The following is a 21543-nucleotide window of genomic DNA, read 5'->3' as shown; positions in this document are numbered from 1 at the left end:
AACAACGATCAATTATAGACACACACACACAGGGTCCTTCTAGTGAGGGATCCTTTTTTTTGGTATTTTCTAGGGATAGGGCATTAGACCAACTTTTGAATCATATCTTGGCATCTTAATCGTTCAGTTTTTAGGTCCTAATGTGTAAATCACTTCTGCAAATTTTCAGCCAAATTTATTATCGTTAAGGTATTCAAAATGGTGACTTAAGATTATAAGTATGAACGGTTCAAGTTTGACAGATTTGGTTCGTTCATTGATTTAATCTAGTTTGATCCCTTAACGATCACCGATTTGGCTAAAAATTTGCAGAAGTGATCTACACATTAGGACCTAAAGACTGAATGGTTGAGATGCCGAAATGTGATCGAAAAGTTAGTCTAATGCCTTATCCCTAGAAAAAAACCAAAAAAAGGGATCCCTTAGTGGAAGGGCTATATATATATATATACTGTCATGCCCGAATTTCGAATAAAGAAATTCGAATCTGAAACGCGATAACGTAACAAGTCCAAAATAACACTCTGAGAATTTTTCATTTAAACTAAGCAACAAAACAAACCGAGCTCACAATGTCAATACTGACTCGTTCTTTAGAGTCACACATTACATTACAGAGAGTTTACAAATTAAACTGAAAAACAATTCAATAAGTAAACACACTAACTACCAGCGGAAGACTAAAACCAAAAGTACACTTTCACGTCCAAACTACGATAGCAACAAAATATCAGCTTTGACAACGGTTACTCTGACCTGCACAATAACCCCTACACCATAGAATAGTGCAATGGGTTGAAAAAACAAACCCGGAAAGCTTTTGCAAGCTCGTGTGAGCTAAATAACCACAAAACACCTTTCCGACTCAAGGACAACAAATCAACACAAAGATTATTTCCCAAAATCAAAATCATTTTCCTTTTAAAGAAAACACAAGTTACCATCGTGACAAACCAAATCATTTGAAATCTCAACAATAAATCGAAGAAATCACTCTTCTTTCCTCTCGACAGGAAGCATTTATCACTACAGTGACATGATAAAACATTTCTCAAGTCATTACGAGTCTCATCCACAATTGCACTCACAAATTAAACTAAATAAAACCAGCAATCCCTGCATAGAAAATTAGTTCAAGAGATCACCAAAAAGCACACAATCCAAAATCATAGTAATCCCTGCATATAATTTAGTTCAGAAGAATACATTAAAATTAATCAATAGAAATCATAGTAATCTCTGCATATAATTTAGTTCAGGAGATTACATTAAAATCAAACAATAGAAATCATAGTAATCCCTTCATATAGTTTAGTTCAGGAGATTACATTAAAATTAATCAATAGAAATCATAGTAATCCCTACAATTTAGTTAAGGAGATTATGAAAGAAAACAAGCAATTCAATAATAGAAATAAACTAGAAAACAATACACACTCAACCATTGAAACACCAATCACTCAACAACCACAACACACATCATTTACACAAAAACATCACGCAGATCATCTCATAGATCACCTCACTGGTTATCACATAATATTGTTTCCTCATCTCCAACAACCTCAAAACAAATGAAATCATTTTTAAAATATTGTTTTCTCAACTCAAAATCATCACCAAAATCATACCTACTTCTTTCAAAACTCAAAGCCGACAAAACTGTCTTTTCTTTCCAAATTCATTTATTTTCCTCAACATCACATTGCACAACAATAGTGAACAGATACCCAATTCCACCAAGATAGATATATATATATATATATATATATATATATATATATATATATATATATATATATATATATAGTCATCTACTCAGGGATGCCACTAATACCAACTATAGTTCACAAATACAAAACCCGTGAAAAAATCATTTTTCTAATAAAACTTCATTTTATTTACCTATGAACCGTAGACAATCCAGTTCATATAATTTAAAACAAATATTTATTTTCAAAAACGATTTAACAATTAAACAAATAATTCCGAATAATAAAGTAATTTTGTTCATAAATGAACCTCGTGAGATTTACTCACCTCTAAATCCAGCTGCGTCTTCACACGGGACACGAGATAAAGCTCAAACCATCAAACTCCTCTCAACAACCTCATCAAATCTAGTCACAACAACTCACACTCAATACGACACAACGTACACAAGCATTTAAAGTTTGAAACACGCGAACTAAAAACCAAAGACTACGTCCAACAAGACGAAACTTTCTCTGAGACCTCCCAAGGTCTCCAAAACACTCCTAGGATATATTTCTCAAAATTATACGACGATCCAACGGTCGGATCCTCACGGATCGCAAATCGAAAAAAAACCAAAATTACGAAAATCCTAACATTTTCAAATGATCACAACATGACCTCATAATATATCCATCTGGTCGTATCGACGAGTAGGACACAACAAAGGAAACAGAAGCACAAAAGCTGGCCAAACATGCCACTGCCAGTGGCTGAGTGTGGGTTCCACGTACCGCTGGATCGACACCATGCCAAAATTTGGACAATCAGTTCCTACCAACTTGTAGAGCACAACAAGGAGAGCAACTTTCATACCCAGGACTAAGGCCGATTCGGCCTAGATCAAGCTCGAAAATCTCCATCGTTCTTCAAATCGTGATTCCAGCCACCACACTTCGAATCGAGCTTCGAGGCTTGCATGGATGTGATAAGGAGGAGCAGGGCTTCAAACTGTGGTAAGAATCAAGCCCAGCCGCCACCGAAATATGAAAATCTGACCGGGTCTGCCGCCTCCTAACCCTTGGTTTCAATCTCTAGTTTCCGGTGAGAATGGATGGAAAAGATGTCGTAGGAAGGACGACGAGGAAGAGGCGAACGAGTCTATGTAGGTGGCGTCGCCGGAGGTCGCTAGGCGGGGAAGATACGGCCGCATCAAAAAGTCGGGTTCGGGTCGGGTCAATGGCAAAAAGAGATAGAATTAAGGTTGAAAAAATGAAATTTCTGACCAATCAGAAATTATGAATTAAATTTCTGGATTTTTTCTATTTATAGAAAAATTTTCCGCTGACCATAACTTTTTCATAGGAACTCTGATTTTCGCGTATCGTATGTCCACGAACTCGTATCGACGCGGTCTACAACTTTCGTGAAGGAATTTTTTGGAGAAATTTAAAGAATAAAAAGTCAACCCTTTGACCCCTTGAAAATAAAACGTTTCGAGTAATTATTCGTTCGAAACACTTTCGCTCCACCGTTAACCACCGAATCGTACTAACGAACACTTTATTAATTCTAGGAAATTCCAAGAAATTAATAATAAATTTTCGAGGTATTACATCATGTTAGGCCACATTTTGTTTCTTCACCTCAGGTTTATAGAATCTCAGGGTCGGCACTACCTCAGGCGTAGCTTTCTCATGAAAATGTGAACATAGACAGTAGGCAAACTTGAATAATGCTATACATGAAATTCAGGATTAATCACAACCAGGGATCATAAGTTTTTAGGTGTCTCGAGGCCTGTGACAATACATTCTCAGGTGTTCTACAAGAGAAACATATTATGATGCTTTCACAGCTTAAAAGTACACTAGCAAATACCTAGGTTATCAATTGCTTTGCAACATCCACACCATATCTAACGACAAGGGAAATGATAGGGGCTCTCAATGAGGCCTAAGATTTGTGGCCTCAATTTTTAGTGTCATGGTGTTAATGTCTAAGATTTAGCGGTGGTTAAGTCTTGGTTAACGCTGATCCGATGGGCGGCCGCTACTTATGATACTCTCAAATGGCGTCAGAGGGAGACCGCGTTGGGCGGTCTTCTCTTCTCCGATGCCTAAGTTAGTCAATGTATTTATGTTGACAAAGTAACAGTAGGTAAGTAGTAAATGCGTAATTAATGAGGAGAGAGGAGAGAACCTTTTATAGGTGAGGAGGGAGCTGATCTTCTCCATGTTTTCGATGTGGGACTGATATGCTTCAGTTCCCAGCTTCTGGAGCTTCTGATGCTATCTTGGTGAGGCGCGTGGTGGCGCATCAGCGGTGATCTGGGGGTGAGCCGGGGCTCAGGCGGTAGCCTGCTTGGCTGTGTTCCCGTAAGTCACTCCTTTGGCGGGAGTTGGTACCGCTGGCGGTAGCATGAGCGTGGCTCATTATAGCTAATTATGCTTGCAAATGCTTATGTAAGTACACATGGCATGTCACCTACACGCATCACCTATTTGAAAAATCATGTCATGTAATTCTTGAATAAAAAGATCATCTTATCCTTCCAAAATATAATGGCTCAGTATATATATATATATATAATTCGTCCAAAAAAATTTATATATATAGGAAGAGGCTCTAATGAAGACTACTTGAGGACTTTTTGATTAGTGGTTGTGAGACCCATTTTTCGATTACATTTTGACAAATTAACTGTTAGATGTTTAGATATTCATGAGCATATCAGTTTTACAAATTTTCAACCAAATTGGAAATCGTTAAGGTATCAAACTAGATCAAATAAATGGATGAACTAAATCTATCAAATTTGAACTGTTCATGTTCGTAAACGATAAATCACTATTATAAATGCCTTAAAGATTTCCAATCTGGTTAAAAATTTGCAGAAATGATCATATAAACATCAAACGGTTGATTTGCTGAAATGTAATTGAACAGGGGGTCTCGCAAAAAAGTCATCAATTAGTCATCATTAGAGCCTCTCCCTATATATATATATATATATATATATATTTATATTCGATGGAGAATTAATATCGTATAAGTATAATAGTATATATATTAATATCGTAATTCTAACCCATGAAATCTGGTAAATTGAAGTAGATAGTGAGGGAATGGTATAGAAAACTCCAATGTGTATTACTGTTTAACAAAAACAGACAAGAAAGACCAGCGAGAACCAAAATACTTGAACTTGAACTCCACCCATTGCACGTGCCAAATATTTTTTTGGTACTCACATCTTTGAACAGATTCAGTAGATAAAACTGTTCAAAATCAATAGCGACACCTTTGCCGATGTTTGTAATAGTATTTGCAATATCCTCATAGGCTGAATAGTTCTTGGTAATACTATTATGGTAGAGAAGCTTTCTGCTCTTAGACGTGCGAAATAGGCAACTCATGAATGCAGCATATGTTGTTATGGGTATTGAGGAATGATAGAAGCACCGTTCAAATGCAATGAAATTAAGTTATAGCTCGATAGAAAGATCGTCTAGTTTTAGCTCTGAGATTTCAAGGACTTCATCGGAAAATTTGATATCTAAGAAGCTCCTTGCTTTTCTCATCTTGAATTTAACACTAGGAAGATGAAGCTTTGTAGCTGACTGGATATGATATCGAACTTCAAAATCTTGTCGAGGTTCACCGCTGCGAAGCCTCATTTCCCTGGGATGAAATTCAAGTGAAGTAAATCCATTAAATGCCTTCCTTGAGCATCTCCATAAGGTATTCGTATTGCGTAGCCAATGATTTTCAGAGCAATTTTGGCAAGTGTTGAGTTACTGTCTCTTGAAGATCTTGATGTGTCAAACAATTATTGAAGAACCATGAATGGAATATGGTTCTCCAATAGTAAAAGATCTGGGATGAGCTTAATGATGACCCATGACAAGTTGAAGATGGGGTCATCCTTACTCATTGGTGATAATTCTTCTAATTTGCAGAACAATTCAATAATGAAGAGACCCTCCAACACTATCATCTCAACAAGCTATTGGCTGCTAAATTTGAGTGTCTCTGAATAACACTTTCTTATAGCTTCTTTCACTGATGTTACCTTTCTTAGGTAGTCATCAAGTCTCGGGCTAGTTGATGGTGTTCGAGTGAGGAGATCGATCATGAAGAAATCTTCATTTGTGCTGCTCCATCATCTTCAGAAGTTTTTTACCGTTGTCATATGAACCAATAGAGACTATACTAGTTGGGTAGAATATCTTATTTGTATTAGTAGGTATTAGGGTACTCTGAAGATGCAACAACACTAGCTTCTGGCTGACGGGCTCAAGCGCTATCTCGTTTTGGCATTCTTCTAAAGAAATATTATTTTGGCATTTTTATTTCTTTTTCTTTTCTTTTTTCATTATACATATATAATTCATCCAAAAAAAAATTTATATATATATAGGAAGAGAATCTAATGAGGACTATTTGAGAACTTTTTGATTATTGGTTTTGAGACCCATTTTTAGATTACATTTTGGGAAATCAATTGTTAGATATTTATGTGAGCCCCCGAGAACTTTGTTTAATTTTTTGAAGGTAATTTTTCGCCAATAAGATTTTCGCAAGGTGATTTAAGTGAAGAAATCGATTTTGGAGATTGTTTTGGTGTCGAGACCACCTATTGGGCCTTATGATTTAAGTTTGGGCCGAGATTCTTTCCTTTGGGCCTAGCAGGTTACAGAAGTTTAGTGAGGCGACCATTTGTTGAAGTTTCGAAGACGATAAATTGTGTTGTAACAAAGTTTTGGATTTTTACGAGATCAAGTTTTGGGCCTAGGACGAAGTCGAGAATTAACCTAGGAAGTTTCCGACAAAAAACGAATAAAAGAAAAGTTACGAGCCCAAAACCGAAAGCAATTAGCTAGAAGGGTTTCGTAATTCGTCGTAGGGGTAAAATTGTCGTTTCACAGTACAAATGGGAAATTGCAACATGGAAAACCCTATAACCCACTCTCCTTCTCCACTTCCAGCCGCGTCTCTCTCTCTTTCTTCCCTCTCGACCTCTTGTACACTCTCTCTCTTCTTCCCTCTATACCCATCGGAAAACTGTCTCTCTCTCTCTCTTCCCTCTCGACCTCTTGTACACTCTCTCTCTTCTTCCCTCTGTACCCATCGGAAAACTCTATCTCTGGCCAACACAAAACATCACCGTCACCACCAATTGATTCAGCACTCAAAGCCGATCCAAACTCAACTGGAAACACAGCCATGCACCGCCTCCGGCCTCCACCCGCGACCACCCAATCTGCGACGTTGTTGCCTCACCTAATCCTCTGATTTTCAGCCATCAATCCCGACCAACGCTGCCAAAAATTTAAGCACCAATCCCTAAGGAGACCATGCCTTAAATCTCGAAGCCAGAAAACCACCGTACGAGCTCGCCGGAACTCGTAGCTAGCTCTGCATGCCTCCATTCTCCAACCTCCAGTCTAAATTCAGCTAAACTACCTCCATAAATGGAATCAGCGCCTCACTACCCACCTGTTCCTGAGACGCCAACCTCTGATTCCGACTAGAGGCTTCACACACTCCGGCGACTGCGCGTGAGCTACCCAGCGCCGCCATGACAACCACCAGGTCACCCATTTCGTCTAGTAAGCTTGATTTTGTCCCTTTTCATTGGTCAAGGCCTATATTTCGGTTTGGATTGAAAGACCCTAATTCGATTGTTTAATTTGAAATATGTGAGGTTTTGTGGAGTCTGGGAATTTGGGATTTCTGGAGAGGAGAAGCTCCTGGGTCAGTTTCGATTGAAATGGGAAATGGTAAGGATTATGTTCAGCTTCTGGCCTCGATTTCGAATGTGTTCTTAAAGGAAGGATGAAGAAATGATGGGGATTGTAGGATGCAGTACGTGGTCTTGGCAAAACTGAAAATGGGTAAGGAATGTAGGCCTATGAATTTAAGAGTGTTAGTGCAGTGTTTATTTGATTGGCATTTCCTAAGCACAACAACCAAGAGTCATGTTTTCATCTAATAACTTTCTACTCTTGGATCCTTGGATGAATGGAATGCTTCAAGCTTCAGGCACAACTCTCATCAATTAGGTATGTCTTGCATACATGTGCATGTTTGTCAAGTGGTTAGGACTGAACTTGTCTTTAAATCCTATTGTAGGATGCAAAAATCTTTTCAATCCTAATGTACTAATCTGCAAATTTTTAGAAGGTTTTATCCAAAGCATTCAAACTTTCTTAAATTGGTTTATGGGATTTTCCTTTCAAACGTCTGATTTTAATCCATGGATAAAAACCTCTTTTGAAAAGCCTTTCCGTAGTAGAAACCCTAGGAGACCCTAGTTCATTCATATCTTATATATATATATATATATGTGTGTTTTTCACGTTGTTAGGGTTGGTACACCAGAACAGAAAATATATCACTGCTACGTTTATAAAGAGCTTTATGATCTTTCATCCTCAGAAAGTATTGAGCCAAAATTGTTGTTGAGAATTCTTCATGAGTTGTTCCTTGTTTAGCTCTTGAAGGACTATCAAATCCCAAAACTTTTTCCATCAAAAAGTTTTCTGGTTTTATGCTTCATGTGTGTTGGTGGTTCATGCATGATTTTTGCCTTGAGGTGATTGACAACCGAGGTGAGAGTTGTGCCATCTCAAGATTGACAAAGGAGAACAAGTTCACTGATCTGGAAGTAGCAAAGACGAGAAGACACTGCTGCCCACTAGATTGATTCTAGTAGATGAGTTGTGTAAGATCTTTATGTACTTTCCTATTCATATAGTGGATTGTTCACCGGCATAGTGCCCGCAGTTGTTTACCTCTTTGGAGGGTTTTACTACGTCAACAGATCTTGTGTCATGTGTGATGATTTTATTTTAGATGGTTTGGCGAATTGAATAAATCATAACATCATCACAGATCTGCAGTTTCAATTAGGATTCAAGTTATATTGCAATCTTGTATTAGGATGCGAACATGCCTGCACTCCTAAGACTGATTTCTAAATTTGTTGACATATTGATCAGTTGCATTAGTTGGGAAACACATATATATATTCTGTAATTTCAAAGAGTTTGACTGTTGTTTGGACTTTGAGACTAATTACATGAGTTGTTGTTCTGTTGTGGGAATGGAGACTTGAGGTTCTTGGATTTCTGCGATTTGGAGTATCGGAGAAGATGAGCTACTCGAGTAGCTTTGGTACGTTGAAATCGGATATGGTAAGGATATTCTGCAGTTTCTGTTTTAGATTACAAAAATTGGTGATGGGTTGATTGTTGAGCTTATACTGTCTTCTAGGGATTCGAAAGGTTGGTGAGGATGGAGCACGACTATGTTGGATCGAGTCACGGTTTGGAAAAGAAGAATGGTAAGGTTTGGGTATTTGAATCTGTTACTTGGTGAAGTTGTTAAAATCAACATGTTGTTTGTAGCCTCATGAATGGGAAAGTGTTAAAATGGTGATATTGATATGTTGTTGAACGGAATGCGTTGGATACGAAAGTGTCCTTGGTTAATTTGATTAATGAAGAGATTAATGTTGGGTTAGTGATGAAAAAGAGTAGTTTTCTCAAGACGGTAAACAATGACAATGTCTATAACTATCATTCCGGATACCACGGTTGTAAGAAAAGAAGTGAGTTGGTTATTGTTAACGAAAATGTAAATTGCTCAAGTTCATAAGGAATTGGTATCCGAAATGAAGTTATATTGGCTAATGATTATTGGGCCGAACTTAATAAGAAGTTCATTTAGTAAGTACTTCGACGATCAAAAGGAAAATTAAGGAAGCTAAGGTATACCAAGAAAATAGAAAGGTCTAACGAGTTGACCTAAAAATTTAGTTACGAACCATTGCTTTGTTAAATTATCCATGTCCCGAAAATTTGGATAAATTTATTTAATGGAATGTTTGGGAATGGAAATTGTCAATTGTTTTCTTAAAGTAAACGGTTAAAGAAATGAAGGTCAAAGTGTTAAGTATAATTGCAATATCTTAAATGGTTCAAATGCCATATCATTTGAATTATTTGGGAATGGATAATAGGTTTTATTTATTAAAGGGGAATTCGTTAGACTTTAAATTAAATCAAAGTTTTGGTTGTTCGGTTAATACGGTATGATAATGTGAGGTTACTCATTAGTTTGAATTTATTTCAAAGGACTCGACCGTGTGCACATGGAATTGGACGAAGTATCCAAAGTCGGAAATGAAACTAAGTTTGGGCGAGCACTCCAATTCTAGGTAGGGTGGGCTGTCCCTTCCTTGTTAGAGGCTTTTCTATATGTGGAATGCTCTAGTACAATAATATGTTGCCTGTAAGTACGTTTTTGGTTGTTCATTAGTCGACGCCTTGTGATATTTGTGTTTACATAACTGATAATTGCTGATTGCGAAAACCGAGGCTGGACTTGTATGTTGAGATATTATACCCCTCGTATGTTTGTACTTGTAACCTGAAAGTGAATGGGACCTAGACGCGTTGATTCCTAGGGATCCCACGGTGTCGATAACCGTGAACCTCTAGAGGGGGCTGTGCTCCTATGTTTGTCGAGGAAGGGTGAGTACCGACAGTGAACCAGTCATAAGACACTCAGGGCCATGAAATGGACACTTTCGCTACTTGTAGTCACAAGGACTACAGAGTAGTTGACCGGTTCTCGAAGGATGATGAACCGGGTCGGTCACCGATTGATTTAGATTTGCAGGCAGGTAAGTATCTCGGAGCTCCAAGTTGTGTGAAGCATGCTGCATATGTTTTATAAAAGGGAACAAATGTTTGTGGTTGCCTCTTTTTAAAGTATTTTCGATAAACGTCGACAATATTATGTAGTAAATATTTTCAAGTATATTATTTTTCAAACCTAGCATGGTTGGGTCGGCCCTTACTGGGCATGCGAGAACGAAAGCTCACCCCTACAATAGTGTGCAGGTCTCGAGCTTGTGGTCGGGGAGCGTACAGAGAAGGCACATGGCCCGGCTTGATTCCTCTTTGACTTTATCAAAAGAAGGTTTTGGACCCTTAGCAGATTTTGAAGTAACTTATTTATTTACTTTTTATTTATTTATTTGTTTTCTACTCGCTTATTTACAAAATTTCGGGAGACACGTAACCCTGGGGCGCGTCTCTCACATTTGTATTTACTTAGTGATTTGTTTTCCAAATTGGGCTCCGATTGTAAGCCCAAATCCTTTAGCCCACTTTAAACTCCGCTTTTGAAAATATGCTGTTCGATTGCTAGAATGATTTGTCCAAAAAAATATTTTGTAAAGGAACAACCTAAACCCAAAAGGCCTTGCGGTTTCAAGTTGATGAGTTATCGGGATGTCATTCGTGACATGTCGGTTCCTCATTGGCTCGGGGTCGCGGCGCTGTGGGACCCCCCTCTCGGGTCACCACAATTTAGATGTTCATGAGTAGATCAGTTCTATAAATTTTCAACCAAATTGTAAATCGTTAGTTTTATTTTTCAAAACCCTAGAGAGAGAAAAAGTGAGCGTTCCCGTCCCTGTCCGGCGGCGAGCCTTGCGCCGTCGTCGGACGGGTTTTGTCCACTCTGTGTGAGTCTGATGTGTTCGAGGTGGCTATTTGGAAGAGGAAGGCCGAGTTGGGAGTCGGAGTTTGGTTCTGGACTTGCGGTGCTTGTCGATGGCGTGGATCGGTGGGGGGTTGTTGGCTTCGATCTATGGGGTTTGGATCTATGCGGAGTGGATTGGAACGAGTTGGATCGGCGCGATATCGGAGATTGACTGGCGGCCTCGAATCCGTGGCGGCGCGGGGTAGTTCGGATCGGATTTGGTTCTTCATGGATCAGATCTGGGATGCGCGATGGGCGATCTGTCGTTGGAGGCGGCCTTGATGAGGCTGGTGCGAGGTGGTGGAGGGGGTGGGGCTTGTATTTTGTCGGGGCTTGGCCGACGATGCCTGGTTGATGGTAGTCGGGGTCTGATGGCGGGGGTGGGCACTGACAGAACCTCCTCCTCGCTTATGTCGGGTGTGGTGGTACGCCGGTGGAGGCGCTGCGGTCGTGGTGGAACGATGGTAGGGACGAAAGGGCAGAGCAGGTTTTGCTAATGGGCTGGAGCAGTCCGTCTGGGGTCTGGGCTTGGTCTTGGGCCTAGATTCAGGTATTGGGCTGCTTTTTGTTTGATTGGTTGTTAGGTGGATATCGTGGTGGATGGGGCGCCGCTGGTGGTGGTGCGATGGTGGATCGGGTTTGCCATGGTGGCGGGCTTGGCTGTTACTAGTGTTTTCGGGTCTGGTTTTATTTTATTGTTGGTAATAAGACACTACTAAAGGTGTGGCAGAGACGATCTTCTCTGTCGCGGTCTCGGGGATCGTTCCTGTTCTGGAGTTGGGTCAGCAGCGATGGCGAAACAGTCTGGCTAGACAATCATCCTTGGCCTTCTAGTGGGTCCTTCCTATCTGGGATCGGGTCAGAGGCGATGGCGTTTTGGAGCAGTGGTGGATGGATGGTGTCGACAATATGATGGTGATGGTGTTGGGTTTTCTTTAGTCCCAGGTCTGTAAGTCTGGCAATCCTTTTGATTGAGTTTAGGTCACAATGAGTGTTGGCTTGGTCGATCAAAAGCTGGTCAGGAGGACTCTGGTGGGTGAGTTTAGTGTCGACACAAGTGAGTTGTCTAGTTTTAGAGTTCTTACTGGCTGGACGAGAGGTGAGATGTCAAGGGTTCACTGCTCCTGCGCTTTTTGTCTTTGTCATACAGTTTGTAGTGCAAGTTTAGAGTCAGTATTTAGAGTTCCAGTGGGAAGTCTAGAGGCCATTTCTGGGTAAGAGATGTAGCCTAAAACTCGGTGTAAGCAGTTCATTATTAATGAAGTTCTTATTTGATCAAAAAAAAAAAATTGTAAATCGTTAAGGTCTCGGACTCGATTAAATAAATGGACGAATCAAATTTGTCAAATTTAAACCGTTCATGTTCATTAATGATAAATCACTATTATAAATACATTAACAATTTCCAATTTGGTTGAAAATTTGCAGAAATAATCTACTCATGAATATCTATACATCTAACGGTTGATTTGCCGAAATGTAATTGAATAGTGGGTCTCACAAAAAAATCATCAATTAGTCCTCATTACAGTGGTCCTCATTAGAGCCTCTCCCTATATATATATATGCCAGGAATCAAACAAATTGTTATATTCTAGGCAACATATCAATTAAACAAACTAGTTTAAGCCTATTAAGTATATCAATCAAAGGTTCAGCTCCAAGCCTCCATCAAATCAGTGCCTAACTAGTTGAATCATTTAATCAAAGTTTTATAATTCTATGATTCCAATCAAACAAAATATGGGCAGCATATTCAAAGTTTCATAATCCTATTCAAAGTTTGATAATGGGATTCAAAATTTCATAATCCAATCACTCATTCAAATATGAAGACTCTCAAATGAAATCTGGGCAGCAAATTTGAAGACTATCAAACAAAATCTGGGCAAGGAGTCAATGATATAGAACTTCTGAATCAATTTCTTTTGCTGCAATCTGTAAAATAATGAAAACCAAAAACCAAAACATTCGTCTATGGCCAATTTGATTGAATTAAGCAACAGAAGTACTCAGTTGTAACAATCAACAATCACATATTCACAAAGCCTTTGAAAAGCAAAGCCTAAGCCTTGAATCACTCATTCAAAGTGCGAAAATAAAATTCATATCAAACCTTCAAATCTTTTGCTGCCAATCGAACTCCCATAATCCAAATCTCTTGCTCGGTTGCTCCAAGTCTCCAACTCGAATTCCAAGTGAGAAAAGAATCTCCTTTAAAGCCAAATTCTTGAGAAAACTAATGGGTTCTAAGAGATTTTTATCATTTTTTTGGGTTAGGGTCGAATTTGCTACGTTTTGGAAGTGCGAAGGCTGAAATCGGTTCTGGAACTCTGTTCTGCTATTTCTCGCGACCTAGATAATGCTTAAAACACAAAGCCTAAACTGGCGTCTTTGGGTTTTAAAACACAAAAGCCTAAACCTCCTCCGAAATACAACTTCTTCATGAACATGATTTTCAGCAAAATAATCGTTGTAGAGTGTTTGGTGGCCTTGCAATCGTTGTCTATCTTTATATATGCGACCAGGAATTGAGCCTCGACGCCTTCTTCTTCCATTCTCTTGCAGAGCAATAATCTGCAAATTCATCAATTCTTCGTCTGATGATGAATTAGCAAGATTCCAAAATTCCTCATCTGCAGCATCTGAAGATGAATCTGAAATTTTTTTATCCAAGTTCCTGATACTCAAGAAGAGAGAGGAAATTTGAAGAGATAAATTTCTCTGAAATTTTGAAGTCCTGGGTGAGATGAAGGAAGAAAAAAGCGAGAAGGAAGGAGAGAGACGCACTGAGAAACAATAAAAAAAAGAGAAAATTAGATATAAACCCAAAAATTCAACATTCTATTAGAAAAAACCCATACATACTTTTCTTTTATTTTTTTTGAATCTAAAAAGGTCAGCCATTTATTGAAGAAAAACACTTAAACATATTACAAAACATCAGCTGCAAGTGCAGCTTGTAAAAACGCTGGAACCGAAAAAAAGAACTCAGCCTGCCTAATAGAGCAAGCATAGGTAGCCAACAAATGGGCCACCGAGTTTCCTTGTCTACCCACATGACTCACATGAAGAATATCCTGAACTGCTCCCATAGCCCTTACATCATCATATAGGCGGCCAAGCAAGGATGTGTTAGCAGAAAACTCAGAGATGAGTTGTCGTTGGACATCCATAGCATCAGTTTCCAAGATTATAGGTCCAAAACCATGCGCCAGTGTAAACTCAAGTGCAGCTTTACACGCCAAAATCTCTGCATGCTCCGGCGATATCAAACCAGTCAATGGACTAGCGCCACCGCCCACCATGATCCCCTGCTCATCCCTAATCACAAAACCCAGTCCACCCTTCCGAGTAGCATGATGAAAAGAACCATCAATGTTAATCTTTACTAGACCAAACGGTGGAGCTCGCCACACTGCCCTTCGCAGACCTCTAGGCCGAGAAGGCTGCAAATTGTGGAACCTAAATTCCTGCAGTCTAGACCCAATTCCCACACTAACATCCCCGGCTGCCCGCTGCTTGTGATTCCATGTCCGATCGTTCCTCTCCTTCCAGATTCCCCATAATGAAAAGAGAAGTTCTCCCAACTGAGGTAACGACAACTGTTGTACACACTGAGCCAACCAAGTAAGAACATCGTCAGCCATATTACTAGGGTTATAGCAAACCTGCTTTAGTAAAGCATTCTTGTGGAGCACAGCTTGAGTAAAAACACAATCCCGACATAAATGAAGGGTTGTTTCTTGTTGAGTCTCACACAACACACACCTGTGCGAATCCAATACCACCCTCTTTGAAGCCAAGCTGCCCAAAGAAGGAAGAATATCCAAACACACACGCCAGATATGTATTTTAGCCTTGTTTGGAATAACCACTTTCCAAATCTTCTTCCAAAAAACCATCCCAACTGGGAGCTGCAAAGGATTGTAACTAGAAGAGTTCAAAAAAGCCGACCGATAAGCAGTCTTGACTGAAAACCTCCCATCCCTTGAGAGTTTCCAACATAACCTATCCGGCACATCTCGTCGACTCAATGGAATTGCAGCAATCACTTCTGCTTCCTCCACCGAAAAAAACTCATTTAACAGTGGAACATTCCAACTCCCAGTTTCGAGCATAAGCTCGCTGACTTTTCTAACCTCCCCCGTCGTACCCAAATTAGTAGGTCTCCCCAGAGGCAATGCGACAACCCAATTATCCGAGAAGATGTCCAGTTCTCTACCATTACCCACCTGCCAGTAACAGCCTCCTTGAAGGAGCTCTCGGGTGGAGAAAATACTTCTCCACGAGTAAGAAGGCGAATCATGAGGTAAAGCCTCCCAAAAGGAATGATTCGGGAAGTATTTCGCCTTGTATATACAGGCAATAAGAGAAGTAGGATTCTGTAAGATTCGCCATGCTTGTTTTGCTAGCATGGCAGAATTAAAATTGGAGAGACTACGAAAGCCCAAACCCCCCTCTTCCCTCGGATTGCACAGAGCATTCCAATTCTTCCAGTGGATCTTCCTCGTATCCAGAGTACTGCCCCACCAAAACCTGGCACACTGCTGTTCCAGATCCTCACAGAAACTCTTGGTAAGTTGGAAGACACTCATAGCATAAGTGGGGAGAGCCTGAGCCACCACCCTGATCAAAATGTCTTTTCCTGCCCCACTCAACAATTTACCTTGCCAAGCAGAAAGTTTCTTAGACAACCTTTCCTTGATATACTGAAAGGTAGACGTTTTTTTCCTCCCCACATAAGTGGGAAGGCCTAAATATTTTGCATGAGATTCCACAACCTCCACCCCCAATAAACTCGAGATATCATGTTGTAGATCAATATGCACATTTTTGCTGAATACCACCGAGCTCTTGGCAAAATTAACAACTTGTCCAGACGCTCTCCCATAAGTTTCCAACACTTCCTGTATAACAGAACAAGATTCCACCGAAGCCTGTGCATATAACATACTATCATCCGCAAACAGCAAATGGTTCACCAAAGGTGCATTAGAACATACCTCAATACCTGGTAAGGAACCTGTAATCCGCCTCTGTTGAAGCAAGGCTGAAAATCCCTCAGTTCCGAGAAGAAAAAGATAAGGTGACAGAGGGTCCCCTTGTCTCAATCCTCTGCTAGGAATGACATATCCCCGTGGTCTACCCCGAACCAAAAAGGAATACCGGACTGTACGCACACACTGCATCACCATCGATATCCAACTCCTAGCAAAGCCAAATCGAATCATCACCTTCTCTAGAAAAATCCACTCCATACGATCATACGCCTTACTCAAGTCTAATTTCAAAGCAAAATAACCGTCATTCCCATCTCGCTTGTTGTGTACATAATGGGCAATCTCATTGGCCACCAAGATATTATCCGTAATTAATCTACCAGGAACAAATGCGCTTTGGAAAGGAGAAATCACTTTAGGTAAAATAACCTTCAGTCTGTTAGCTATAACCTTCGAGCATATCTTGTAAATGACATTACATAACGCAATTGGTCTCAAATCTGCCATATTCTCAGGATTACTTACTTTTGGAATTAGACAAATGTGGGTGAAATTTATCTGCTTCAGCATCTGGCCCGTTTGAATAAAACTATGGACAGCAGCAAAAATGTCGTCACCAATATGCTCCCAATAGTGTTGGAAAAACAGTGGAGGCATCCCATCTGGGCCCGGGGATTTGGTAGGGTACATCTGAAAAAGAGCAAAACGCACTTCCTCCATCGTGTACGGCGCACACAACTGAGCATTCATCTCCTCAGTAACACAAGGATTAATGGCCGCAAGAGTCACCTCCATTGCGATAACATCCACTTCAGATGCCTGAAACATTTTAGAGAAGTAGGCGGTAATAACCCTCTCAAGACCAGCATCATCTTCATGCCAAGTTCCATGCTCATCAAACAGCCCTTGCAAGGTATTCTTGCGCTTTCTATTTTCTGCTTTCCGATGGAAGAATCCCGTGTTACGGTCCCCTTCTTTCAACCATGTGATCTTGGCACGTTGCTTCCAAAACAACTCCTCTTGAGATAATAAAGCCTGAAGTTTGTCCATCAACTCCCTCTTTTCAGTTTGCACTCTCTCAGATGGGTGCACACTCAATAGCTCTTCCAATCTAGAACGAATGCCCAGCATTTGTAATTGCCTGCCTCGAAAAACCTCCTTCTGCCATCTATCCAAATGAATTCTAGTATGCATGATTTTCTTGGTAACGCAAAACATGGGAGTACCAGACACATCCGTACCCCAAGCCTCCTTCACCACTCGATCACAATCCTCATGCTGAAGCCAAAACGCTTCGAATTTGAAGCGATGACTTTGATGCCTAGTCAACAGAGGGACCGAACTAGCTCGCAGCAATAGTGGAACGTGATCAGAATCCGATGGTGCTAAATGAAACACCCTAGCATGGTGAAAAATGTCGACCCAAGAGGGAGTGCAAACAGCCCTATCAAGCCTCAACAAGGTATCAGAATTCCACCAAGTAGCCATTGCCCCCTGAAAACCTACATCCAGAAGATCACAGTAACCTAATGCCTCCCGGAACCCACGCATCTGTCTCTCCGGCCGGATAGGACCTGCAATCTTCTCCCCACTATTCAGAATCTCATTGAAATCCCCAATCACCATCCAGGGGAGGGAATCCAGATCCGCTAGATCACGAAGAAGTTGCCAAGAACGATCCCGGTCGCCAGTCCTTGCATGTCCATAAAACCCTGTCATTCTCCAAGACGGGAGCCCAGCTTCACCCACCACCACCGCATCAATATGATGCGCAGATTTAGTACCAATCTGAATCTTCAAGTCGTCGTTCCAAAAGAGCCCCAGGCCCCCTGCCTGTCCCGAACTCAACACTTCCTCTGCATGCGTAAAACCTAGAGCCAGACGAAGCTTCTCAAAATCTTCTAACCTGCTAATCTTGGTCTCACATAAAAAGACTAAATGAGGACGATTCTGAGAGCATAAATCCTTCAGCGCCCGCGTTGTTGCATCGTTGCAGATACCTCTGCAATTCCAGCTTAGAACATCCAGATCCATAGACCGCAAATTTGCTTCCTTGTCCAAGAAAGTAACCCTAGCACGAGCGCGGCTAGGTCAGAGGGCTTTCTTATTTTATACTTTTCTTTTAATTTACACCCAAATCACATTAATAAACCTTCTATATAGAGTGATTCATAAAAATAAAATAAATAAATAAAACCTTCCATATGGACTGTATGCCTATAATCAATATTTTTCCTTATTTTCATGTATATCTAATTTGCCCTTTTACATTATCTCAAATTATTATGTCTAATGTACCTACTAAATATGTATATGCAGGTAGGGCTTAAATAATAGAAACGTTCAAGCTTAATAGAGATCGACACGCAATGATATATACCACAATTATAGGTGTAACATTTTTATTTATACAATCATAGGTATAATATAATAGAAAACCTAACAAAGAGGTATAATACAAAAAATAATAATAAATTCTAATACAGAGATGTTATACAAAACCTGTTAACATTTAGGCTGTAATCGAATGTATCAGAAACTAAGCCTCCTATATGTTAGATACATACCTGAAATCAAATTATCTAGAAAAAAAAAGGTATTATAATGATCAAGTACCTTTTTAGTACATACCTTACAAATAGAACAACTGTATAATATGTTATCAACCTATATATGTTTGCTTTCCATTCAAGTGTTTATATGAAAAATATAACATACCTTTTATATATAAAAAAGCATACCACAAAATAAAGAAAATCATATATAAACCTCAATCTAGATATTGATTACGAGAGCTTCAATCAAGGGCCGGTCTAGTTTCTCAAGTGTATTTGTTTAGAGCTTGTGGCATATTAAGGAATTTTTGACAAAAACATGTTTTATTTTCTATATCATCACTTAATGAGAATTTATTTATGTAATCAACCTAATCAACAGATTTGGGTGTAAATTAAAAAAAAAATCATGGATGGGTTTAATCTAATAGGTGTAATCAAATTTGGGTGTAAAATGAAATGCCCCTAAAAAAAATAAAAGACAGAAGGAGAAGACGCTGTCAAATTTGACAGAGGAGAGGCCAATGTCTAATCCACGTGGATAAGGCATATCCGTTGGAGAACAATTTGGACCTTCAAAAGTATTCGTTGGAAGGCCAGGTGGCAAAAGACCAATTTGTTGGAGATGGTCTTAGTCGTTACTTCCCACACGGTAGTGTACAGGGCTTGCTTTTGGCGCATTGTACTGGTGTCGGTTTCGGATTGGATTCCATCCTGATCTCATTTCAAGAGGCTTTGGTGGTGTGGAGTTGGTAGAGAGGCCACTAATGGGATCTCGTACTCCTATGCTGGTCAGCTTTATCTTTTGTTTAGGAGGCTTGGGTTGTTGGTTGCCGACTTTAGGTGACTACTTTGAGGTCGTGAGAGATCTCCAAATTCAAACGATGGTTTGTTATAAACTTGGAGGACTGGAGTGGCCGTCCCCCAGAGATTAGCAGCAAATTGACGGCAATAGAGTTACTCTTGGTTTTTGCAGTGAGATGATGTGGTCTGGGCAGTCTGGGCACAACATTGGGCCTTTGGTCCTCTATTAGGTTTGGGCTATGAGGTCAGATTGGGTTCTGGGCTGGGCTATTTGGAAGGTTCCTTGAGATCCTCATTCATTACCTAGGCAGTGAGTGCCTAGGGTGGGAGGTCCTTCTAATCCTCTTGGTTTAATATGTACTAGTAGGAACTCTTCTATTAGTGTTTATTAGAAGTATTTACTATTTCTCATACTACAATTGTTTCCTAGAATAAGAAGTTATAAATTCAATTGAAAGTGTGAATGACAAATTTGTTCTTATTTTTGCTTGAGTGATTTCGAAATGGGCGTAGGTCCCACCTCCTTATAAGGAATCGATTCCTGAATACTCAGGAATTTGATTACGAAGGGGGGAGATGGGTTTAGGAATCAACTCTCCGGAATCAATACCGATTCTTTTCTTCTCCCATTTCAGTTGTCTCCGATTCATGATTATTTTCCATTCTAAGTTAGTAAACGTGTCATAAGTGAGCTTGTTCTTCTTATATTATATACAACTAAGGTAAAACTTAAAACCCCAACTTAGCCCATGGTCAAGTTAACCACCATACTCGAGAAAATCCCTTTAAATTTAGAAATTCACCTCCTCGCACCAACCAGGAAAAAAGAGAGGAAAAAGACACCATTCACCTCCAGAAAATCAACACAAGCATGAACTTGTTTATTACAAGTTTACAAATTACAACCAAACCAAATCAACAGAAAATCACTCTCAATCTTTCCAAAAGTTGAAGAGCCAAAGAATACTGAATTTCATGTAGTTGCAGACCTAATTAATGAGGAGGCTAGAGAATGGATTCCAGCTTCTGTGTATGCTCTCTTTCCACCTCACATAGCAGAAAAAAACTTGTGTATCCGACTTGGAAGACGCACTTGTTCTGATCGTCGTATTTGGAGTCCAGAAAGAGGGTTTTATTCTGTGAAATCTGCTTATTGGATCGCAAGAGAACAAGTGTTACATAATGCTCTTGCTTCCACCTCAAATGGTGATCCGTTCAAGGAGATATGGAAACAACTTTGGAAGGCAAAAGTTTCGGGAAAGGTTCTTATATGCAACTGGCACTACTACAAAAATTGAATCAGACGACACCTCTCAGACGACGCATTATAGTTTTCCGTCGTCTGATTGATTTTTATTTTTTTGGACGTCGTTTTTATAAAATCCATCGTTTGATATGGAATTATGAACTAGTTCAGAAGACATTTTAAGACAAAACCGTTGTATGACCCTAAAAAAATTGAGCGGCAAGTTTCCCACCATGTCTGTGCGAGTCCTTGTTGATAGGGTTTGTCCAAATTGATATAGACCGGGCTTGAAATCCCAACACTTGAGTAAAAAAAAAAAAAAAAAAAAACAACCCAAAGCTCATTCCTCACTTTCTCGACAGCGCCTCACTCTCTCTCGACACAGACCCAAAACCAAAACCTAAAGCTCCTCGATCACTCTCTCTCGACAACGTCTCCCCAAAACCAAAACTTTACTCTTCCAAACCCTCACTCTTCGCTCGCACCTCACCTTCAAACTAAAACTAGTCTCTCTAACCAATTGACCGCTTGACATCGTCATGGCGGAGGTTGTTCTCCTTCACCATCTCCGGTACCAGCCCCTCAAGGCCATCATCGACCATAATCCAAGAGGTCGTCATCCTCTTCGTCGATCTGAAGGCATGCACGGCAACCGCTACTACACCGCCGTGTTCTAGCC

At 40.0% G+C, this 21543-nt stretch overlaps 1 long non-coding RNA gene across 1 annotated transcript; it reads right to left on the bottom strand.

Annotated features, from left to right (window-relative positions):
* Positions 1-13156: 13156 nt before the first annotated feature.
* On the bottom strand, positions 13157-14016 carry LOC133733490 (uncharacterized). The gene is made up of 2 exons (XR_009857737.1): positions 13373-14016; positions 13157-13194 (listed from the first exon to the last, which is right to left on the bottom strand). It is a non-coding gene; the product is annotated as an uncharacterized LOC133733490 (long non-coding RNA).
* Positions 14017-21543: the final 7527 nt, after the last annotated feature.

Source organism: Rosa rugosa, chromosome 2 (assembly GCF_958449725.1).
Source record: "Rosa rugosa chromosome 2, drRosRugo1.1, whole genome shotgun sequence".
NCBI classification, from domain to species: Eukaryota; Viridiplantae; Streptophyta; class Magnoliopsida; order Rosales; family Rosaceae; genus Rosa; species Rosa rugosa.
The sequence above is the reverse complement of the archived record's forward strand: the minus strand, read 5'-3'. Positions and strand labels throughout refer to the sequence as shown.